This window comes from Echiichthys vipera, assembly GCF_963691815.1.
Source record: "Echiichthys vipera genome assembly, chromosome: 5".
Taxonomy (NCBI): Eukaryota; Metazoa; Chordata; class Actinopteri; order Perciformes; family Trachinidae; genus Echiichthys; species Echiichthys vipera.
This window is the reverse complement of record NC_139830.1, coordinates 13,743,484-13,753,243: the sequence shown is the minus strand read 5'-3', so window position 1 is coordinate 13,753,243 and position 9,760 is coordinate 13,743,484.

Here is a 9,760-nt window from a genome sequence, read left to right as displayed (position 1 = left end):
ACAAAGATTTGGAACCAAATCCCCTGACTGCTCTTTTTGGGCTTCATCCGTCTAAAAATCTGCCCATCACTACACAGAGGGTCGTGGCCTTTACCACCCTGCTCGCCAGACGTATCATTCTCCTTAAATGGAAACATGTCTCTTCACCAACTCATGGTAGTTGGATACGTGGAATTTTCCAATGTCTAAGGTTTGAGAAGTTGAGGTTCTTACAGAAGGGATCTTTGACAGCATTCCACAAAACGTGGGACCCACTGCTGGCTTTTATTAGTAATAGTCTTCCTGTTACTCCTGATGATGCTGAGGATGCTTCCTAATACTCTTTTTTTTTTCCTTTAATTACTTTATTTACTTATGTTATATGTTAGTTAATTACCTAGTTATTGACTGTGACTAGTCTGACATGGGTTGTTGGGAGGGATAGTGGGATTCATGTTGGGGGTTTTTCTTTTTCTTTTTCACTTTAAAGCAGTATGCAACTGTTGCACTTCTTTGCCTGTCTGCAAAAGTTCAATAAAGAAATTTGAAAAATAAAATATTTCCTGTCAAAAGGTTAAATCACCATACATAAACAAGGTGTATGGAATAGTAGGCTTACTAGGCTACTGCACCAATTCTACATCATGCCAGTTAACTCACTGTAAAAATCTTAGGTTAAATAAACAATTTATAACAAACAATTAAAGTGTAACCCTTTGTGTGTTTTTTTCCTTTTGTCAGGTGGCTATTGTTGAATCCCATGTTTTCTGATCTGGGACTGGGTTGTCTTATTTCACAGTTTGTGAGTTGCACTCGAGATACCCAGACATACACAAGCACTGAATGAGTGAGTTTTTCATAAAAGGCTATATCTCCTTTAAGGAGGCAAAAACATGCACTGGTAAATTTTGAAATTTTGCTTCCATTTCAGGCAAGAGGAAAGTAAAACATCCACAATACACATTTAGATGTTTATTTCACTTTACAGTACTTTGTCTATTTGCGTCTGTAGATTTATTCCAAAATTCACCAAAAGTTATCATTAGATCAAATCCAAATATACATTTTCATAAAACTCCTGGGAAACTTCCATGGTGATAGCTACTATTTTTTTTGTATGTCATTTTTCAATACATTGGCTATCTTTAAAGAATGCTTTGTCAAAATGAGTTTTTCTCATACTCTGAGCCAGAAATGTCCACTTCAGTAGCGCTTACAGACTGCATACATTTTAACATAACATTTCAGGAAACATGTAATACAAAACTATTATTGTCTTAATGTAACTAATCAACTGGGGAAGTTTAATGGTGATATACTGTATATATATAATATATATATATATATGTATATACCTTATATATATATATATATATATATATATATATATATATATATATATATATATATATATAAGTTAAAACTTTTACCCTATTCACCTGTAGTGTCTCCCCTTAAAGTCCACTTACCGACACCACCTGCCATGGTGTCACATCAGTTTGCTGCTCATTCATATTAAACACTGGCAACTTTTGGTACATGAACATGCTAACAACATCACTGAAATAGCTGGTTTGCATGCATGCGTCACTGTGTCTCATCTCATGGAGATTTTATGAGCCTTTTATTATACTCTTGTTATCTCATTTGGGAACAATGTTTCCTGCTCAGTATCCTGTTCCCATTGGAATATCTGATAAGACGTAGCCACAACAGAGACACGCATTTGGGAAGCCACACAGCACAACTTTGATCGGCTTCTGTAGGCTAGAATCACAAAGCACTTGATCAGGTCAGTGACTGACATCCTTAAAGAGGTTGTGTTGAACAACAGGTCTACAGGTGTGAATGGAAACGGTTGTGGCTGCTGCCTCACGTACCTTTTGTCCCTTCAGATTCGCAGGACGCTTGATGACTGTTATAAAAATATAAATATAACTGGAAAGCCTATGTGTGGCATGTTTTAGATATTTCAATTTTGAGTACTTGTATTAAGAACAGCAGGCCAACCAGTGCATTTCTGAAGGTTGTGTTTTGGATGCTGATTAAGAGGTCTGAAAGAAAACGCTGTTATTCCACATCTGTGTTTTTTAACATTGTTGTATATCATGTAGCCTATAGTCTTGCTTTTGTCTTCAGTGTTTTGGCCAACGAGTCACAACCACATGCACTCCTTCCTATCTACTTTCTCAGTTTGTCACGTTAAAATGTATTTGTGCAGGCGTTGTTGCATGCCAACGTCATGCCCTTCATTGTCTAATTGTTAATTATTTACAAACGTCTTAATATTAAATGTCACTAACGGGAGGAGCAGAACTGTCTGCTTATGTTGTTCTTGAGTCACTCCCATTTTATTTATAACTTATTGTGTGTGAAGGATTGATTTGAACACACTTCACTCCCTGTAGCTGTCAAATCCAAAGCCTGGAGAATTAAGAGTATGAGCCCTAAACCTGTGGTTTAGGCCTTCCTTAACAGAAAGGTTAAGTGACAGAAAACACAACTTCCAAAGGGATTAAATTAAGTGCTTGATTAACAAATCCATAAACATGTCCAAGTTTAGAGTGTGTGTGCTCTTTAGAATGTGTTTATGAGTCTGAATTCAAGGGAACTGTGTTCACAGGAATCAGCCACTGCTGGGAAACAGATACAAACAAAATGACTGATTATATGCAATCAGTAAACACTTGGTCATTACCCTACACCACACACACTGACACAACAGCAAAAAGGGGTTGTTTTGCAAAATTAAAAAAAATAACATCAGCCTGTAAAAATACCCTAAAGTGATTTTGCACAAAAGTCCTTCACATGTGTTAAGCTGTTATAAGCTGAATAAATGGCTATAGAATAAGACCAACTGTAGCAAACATACTGTAAAGCATATAAGGACAGTTAAATGCTATAGGGGGGACAAATCTATCTGATTTCTCTCTGTTTTGCGGCCACTGATAGAGAAAATGAGGGCAAGTCACCCTTAGCTTTCAGAGGACTGACTTTCTAAACAAGCACCCTGCAAACCTCCCGAGCTCATTTGTCCTGTTGAAACAGAGACATGTGCAGACAGGGAAGTAGAGCGAATTTCCCCTCAGAAACAAGTTGCACAAAGCTTAATTTCGTAATAATCATGGATGTGGAGTAAGAACCTCTCTGATCCAAACAGTCATTTCAGGGCTCCACCCTTCTTTCACACACCATCATGAAGGGGCAGCAGTGGTAGAGTGCACAAGTCACACTTCGAAAGGCTGAATATCTGGACACAATCCTTTTTGAGCAAAACCTTTTCAGTGTGCTGGAAAAAAATAAACCTGAAGTTTTGTGGTGCATTTTAGGAATGCAAGTTGCACAACTATGTTGCAAACTCAACCTGAATTCTGTTGATGCATCTCTGCATTTTCCATGCCTAAGTCACCTCACACTGTTTTGATTGGATGGCTCCATGAACTAATATTTTATTTTGCACTGCTCCCCGTTAGACCGGTCTTGATGAGTGACAGTTTCACCGTCCAACAGCCCAGAGCTGAACCAAAGACAATTTGTGTGTGGTTTCCCACAAAAAGACTTTCCCTGGTCAATATTCAGATAACCTTAAAGTTTGTGAACAACATGAAAGCTCAAGTCGTCATTTGAAGAACTTTCTAGTGTGAGACTGGCTGTTTTCACACGGTTCAACAATCCTGAACATACATTCAGAGATGGAATGTTTTTACAACCTATTCTGGTTTTTCCGGGTTGTCCGTCACTTTCTCTTCAACTTTAAATCTCTGAAACAACTGTCTCATGTCAGCACTAATTGTGTGTCATTATGCACAGTATACCCAGTGCTGTCTAAGAGTTTTCTCTTAAAGGATGTTAGGATTTGCCTGAAGGAGCTGTGTGTATTTTCATGTCAGCTGAATATTCCTGCACTGACAGCTTAAACACATCTACACTGTACAGCACTCAGTCTAGTTTTGAAAAAAAATTAAACCACAATATATTAAATGGTAAACCTGGAAGTGAAAGACACAAAAAGGAGTTGAAGATAGTGTCAGAACCTTTCAGTTCCTAACCCGTGCCGCGGTGGCACACAGGACCCGCCGTCCTTGCTGAATGTAGTCCCATCTCTCTCCCATTTCCTGTCAATATTCAGTTGAACTAAGAAAATAAAAAAAAGGCATAAAAAGAAAAACAAAAGATATCAGGTGTAAGGATTTGGTAGTCCTTCCTTTCTATTATCAGATATAGGAGGCAAACAACTGAGCAGGTGGCATTACTGTGTAGAAAAGGCTGTATGATGGGAAAACAGCATAATAATCCTGAATAATTTATGTACAACAAAAACAATTACTGTGAGTCACTTGGTGACCTCGTGTTCGAAGAAAATGCAGCAAAATTGCCTCTTGGATGCCCCCATGCTAGATAAAACATGATAAAGTGTCCTATGGTAGACCAATGTCATGAAATGCACTCAAGTGCCATAAAGTGTGTTCCAGGGTGTCGTAGCAGTCGAGAAAACATGATGCGGTGCCATATGGGCTGCCCTACATGCAAGAAAACCTTATGTGCGCCACATGCAGCTGGGGCCCCCTTTCTATCACTTCCGCCCCTGTCCATCAGGCAGCCACCACTGGGTCAGAGCAGGCTCTTGATGGGCTTTTGTCATAAAAACACAATGAATGTTTCTACACAAATATTTGGATTAACACTTGCAGTATTCGTGGCAAAATGAACAAACATCAATGGTAAACAGAAAAGAACGCCATCATTTAATTCTTAACCTGAGTTCAAACAAAAGCGCGACATTAACAAGTCAAAAAACAAATTGCAGAAACAAAGATGCAAACGCAGAAGTAGTAGTTAAATCTGATGCTGTGAGGCCATGTGGTGCTGTATGAGCTGGCCTGCAGGATCCCAGCGGATAAATTAAGTCATTAATTACTCGATAAAGAACATCTATGGCCACTGTTGTCGTTATCATTAACACTCTGACATTAACTTCTCTGTGTTTCATTTACATAAGGCCCTTTTAATACACTTACACACGAATGCGCTTTTATCTGGAAAGCCTTTGACTTTGAGGTGAGACTTTAAAAGAAATGACAGCTTTCCTTTTACGACGGGACAGAAGAAATATTACAGTTTCTCAATTAAATAAACTCAGGAGGTTGCTGCTACAAATAGTTATTGTACCATTTTAGGACTTTATACCATATTTGTCAATTGTGGCAACAGTGGTTAATGTTCAGCATTTAAAGTGCCATACAAAGAAAGTTTTGACTGATCTTATTGTTGCAACGATTAGAGCTGAAAAAAAGATGGGTGACTGAAAGAATGTGAGTTAAGAGTGGAAAATAATGCAAACATCCACAAATGTTCTAATCTATTTAATGACAAAATATGCTTTTAGTCTTTTAACTTGCATCATAACCAGCGATCGGCTACCGTCAATGATAAGAGACTACGTGTGTGTGTGTGTATTTGGTGGGGCATTGTGCATAAAAGAGGTGTGTGTCAGTGTTTGTTTAGTGGTGCGTTCATCTGTACAAGTGGCATATTGCACAACCCCGGTCAGATGTCTGCTGATGGATGTAGGGGGAAGTGAAAGCGCGAGTGTTCTTCGCCGTCAGTCTTTTTCAGCCACAAAGGAAATAATGGTTTTCTGGTTCTTCTTTCTGAACACAGACAGTCGTCGTTGTCCTTACGTCAACCCAATCTTGAAACAAGACGAACAAGAGAGGCAGAGTGCAACACTGATGTGTTATTAAAGGGTAAACACACTCTAAAAACAGGAAATACAATTTACTATAGATGGTTTTTTTGGACCATTAAGTGAGTATTGTGATGAGCCTCGGCCATGCTTAGGCATGACATCACTACAAATGCCAATTAGCCTAGGGAGATTAAGGCCTACAGATAAAGACAGATACTAAAATTCACAATTTAAAAGTGGGCTGTACATTTTTAGAGGAACATGTGAATCCAGGTTTAGGTTTCAAATTTCCCTTTGATAAGTCGTGTGACTCATGCAGAGGTTTGCAGACCTACGAAGAGCCACACCCCTATAGTAGAGTCGCAATTGTGTGTTAAGGTGAGGTCTTAACTTATGTTACTGTATCTATTCTTCTCACTTTTAAGGAACGCACTGTTGTCCTACACATTTCATATTACAAAAATAGGATCACCTTAGGAAAATGTTTTTTCATACCCGAACTTCTGCTAAATATCTATTCTTTTTCCTCAGGATAATGTGAGGAATTCCAGATGGTAACTGTTAAGACGTGTTATTTAAAAAAAACAAAGTGGCAATACATTCTGAATAAAAAGGTCACACAAAACAATCTTCCTTTTATAGGAAAATTTTAATAGTTATTCAATGTTCTACATTTTACAGTAAATATACAATTACAAACTTGGCTTAGTTATAGTACTAGATCACTAACTGATCTTTTGAAAAAAAAAACCCTCAACAACAAAAAAATAAAAACATAAAAAAACAAAAATTAAAAAACAGATTTACACTTCATATCACAAGCCTGACGCTGGTCCTTCACTCTGGACCAAATAGCTAACATACAGTTCACTTCTCTCAACGCTGAACAGACGTTGGGCTTCAGTTTCAAACACAACCATACGGTAACAGATATACCATAGCATGTGCAAACTGGGTACCAAACTAAAACTTCCAAAGATGGGGTTGTTCCTAATACTCGATCCGGGGGGGTTGGGGAGCTGGGGATGGATGCAAGTATGCTTTTTTTTTTGGAAGACAAGGAATTTCCACTTTTTGCATCACATTTAGTGTCAAATTAAAACAAACAAACAAAAAAAAAAAAACCGAGAGATATCTGACAAATTGAAATTAAAAAGCTGCAGCAGAACATCAAAGACATTTAAGAGCCTACTATTCACTGCGATAGTGGCGTTTTAATGTATACTCGTGAAAAACTAAGACTTAGCAACCGCAAGGCAAAAAAGACAAGAGGGGAGAGGGACGATGGGAGGAGAGGAGAGGTGTTATGAATGGTTCTGGTCGCATTTTCACTTTCAAAGTGAAAAAGCACAGAATTTAGTGAACTAAAAAGAACTAATCCTCATTAAAAGTTGCCACCTTTCAACGTTTGGAAATATTACTGAGGACAGAATGATGAAGGAAAAAAAGGATGATAAAAGACTCATTAAGACAACTTTGCATCCCCTCCCCCCCCTGAACACAGCAAAGTGTCCAACTGTCCATTTTCACTTAAGTGCAAATTGAAATAAACGAGAGGCGAGGAATGGATTGAAATGAAGCAGTTTCACTTCCCTGAAAAAAGGAATCTGCTCTGTGGGAGTCTTTAACTTCAACTACCCCAAATGCTCTGTGGTTCTGCCTCTCTACTGAGTCTCCACATTAAAACTTGAATTTCAGTTTTTAAAGAGCATTGGTCCACAGCCCAAGAAAAGAAAAACTCTCTCTCAACTCATATAAAAACTTAACATTGCATCTAAAAAAATCGCATTTCTGGAAATGTCTGGGAAAATTTTGGAAAAAACCCCTCCATTGTAAAAAATAGCTCAGTGCTCAGAATGTGACATCCAATTTTGATTCTTGAAAGTAAATGACACCAATTAACCATTAATCAATCATGTTTGGCTCAAAGCATTGAACCACGGCGATGCCCCTTCCAGACTTTGTCACTGGCGACATCTAGTGTTTAAAAAGGCTCAGTGGAGATTTCAGAAATGCAAAAAAAATACAATGCATAAGTGACACCAATTTAATGACTATCGTATAGTTCATTATGACCGCTACTCAAGACACACGGGGTGGTGGGGGTTGCAAAGGTCAGACAGAAAGCACAAAGAACAAAAACATGACAGAGCAGAGGGTTGAAAGAAAACAAAAAAGGGGCAAAAGTGGACATGAGAGGGAGCAGAGCATGTTGTCCAACATAATTCTGCATCCTTGAATGTGTTAAAAAAAAAAACCTGAATGTTTGAATAGTTAGAGGGATGCAAAATGGCCTCTGAAGTGAAAATAGGATTAACACAGAGGATACAGTAAGAAAGAGAAGAGTGACACAGGCAATATGCATCAACAACAATGTGAGGAATAGGACAGCAATAGGAAAAACACAGATTCACAGGAAGCTAGACATAACAAGGACTCAGAATTCACCAGTTACTTAGGAGAATAAACTAATATTTACTTAAATGTTTGGTGAAATATGGCACAGAGCAAAGGGCGTGGAGGCTGAGGGCTTTCATCATTCAATGCATCTTTGCACCCACAGAACCGAAACGGACAGCGGAGATTTCAGTCAACCCGGAAAAAAATGTAAATGCTGTCCATTTCAGTTCTGGCATGAGTCCTTTGATTCCTTAAGGTCTGTAAAAAAATAATAATCAGGCAACAAGTAAAACATGGGATTTGGTGATGAGAATTTCCCAAAGTTTGTTGACAGACCTTGTCTTAACTTCTCACCCCTCCTCAATGACAGATATGTAGAGATGCAGTAGAGGTAAAGAAAAAAACAAATATTAAAAGCACAAACAGTAGCTGCCACACTGATGCAACCATGCTTAGCTAGAAATACATTACTGTACCACTTGCTGTATAAATATACTGCATTTGTTATTTTAACTTAGAGATCCAATGCTATAGTGAAATACACCTGAATATTATGCATACCCATTATGCTCAATTGACCAAAGGGAAAGAAGAAGAAAAAAAACCTTTATTTTTTTTAAAAATTGTGAAATACTGACAGAAGTAGTGGTTGGTTAAATAAATCCTAATCACGAGTAACATATACCGCTGTCGCGAGAAAACCCACTTTCCTGTCTTACTGGCTTGAATTGAAATGTGCAAGATCCTTAAATGTTGGGAGCACTTTATGACCTGGTAACATCCACTTGATATCTTCTAAAATACAACGGTCGTTTTAAAAATAAGGCTCAAAGATCGACGGTTTTCACCCGACAGCGGCATTATGTAATATTTTCTTGAGAATTAACCTACTAGTGTACAAACATCTGGACTAAGAATACCTCAAACACTCGACCTTATTGTTTTATTTTTAAATTACAATATAAATTGCTTTTTCCACCCTCCTGCACTACAAAGCCTAGGTACCTGTTACTTAGCATTAAATTATAGTCAAGTTTTTTTTTTTGTCTTATATTGTGCAATATTTCCTCACAAAGTTATTCAATAAGCAAATTTGTTCTACTTCTCAGCAGTCACTGTAATAATTATTGAATGGAGGCTGCATACAGAGCCTGTAATCCATATTTTGAGATTACAACAATTAGCATTTAAAAAAAAAGATCAATTCAAAACGCAGATAAAATAATTACCGTTAACTGTATGTTAACAGTTGGAGGCTTTCCCTCTTATTTTATTGCAATATCAAACCACTTCATCTACACACCCGCGCAGTAAATGCTTTTGTTATACAAATCTTTACTCTACAGATTATGAAGTTGTGATTTGACTCTTTTTGTGTGTGTGTGTGTGTAAAACCTGAAAAAATGCCACAGGCCTCACCTAAATAGTAAACCCCACCAACACTACTCAGTATGTTTGTAGTGATTGATTAGGATGGGTCATCTTACGGTCTTCACACATAAATGCCTTTACATGTATAAGCAGAGAAAGGCAACAGAAAATGGATGTATGGTCCATGTCTCATTGGCTCAAATATTATCTTCATCTGATGACTATCGAGGTTATGCTGGATTTTTTTTTTTTTAATGAAGAATCATGTTTAAATGCAGTCAGTAAAAGCAGATATGTGTACATTTCCAGAAATTTGCA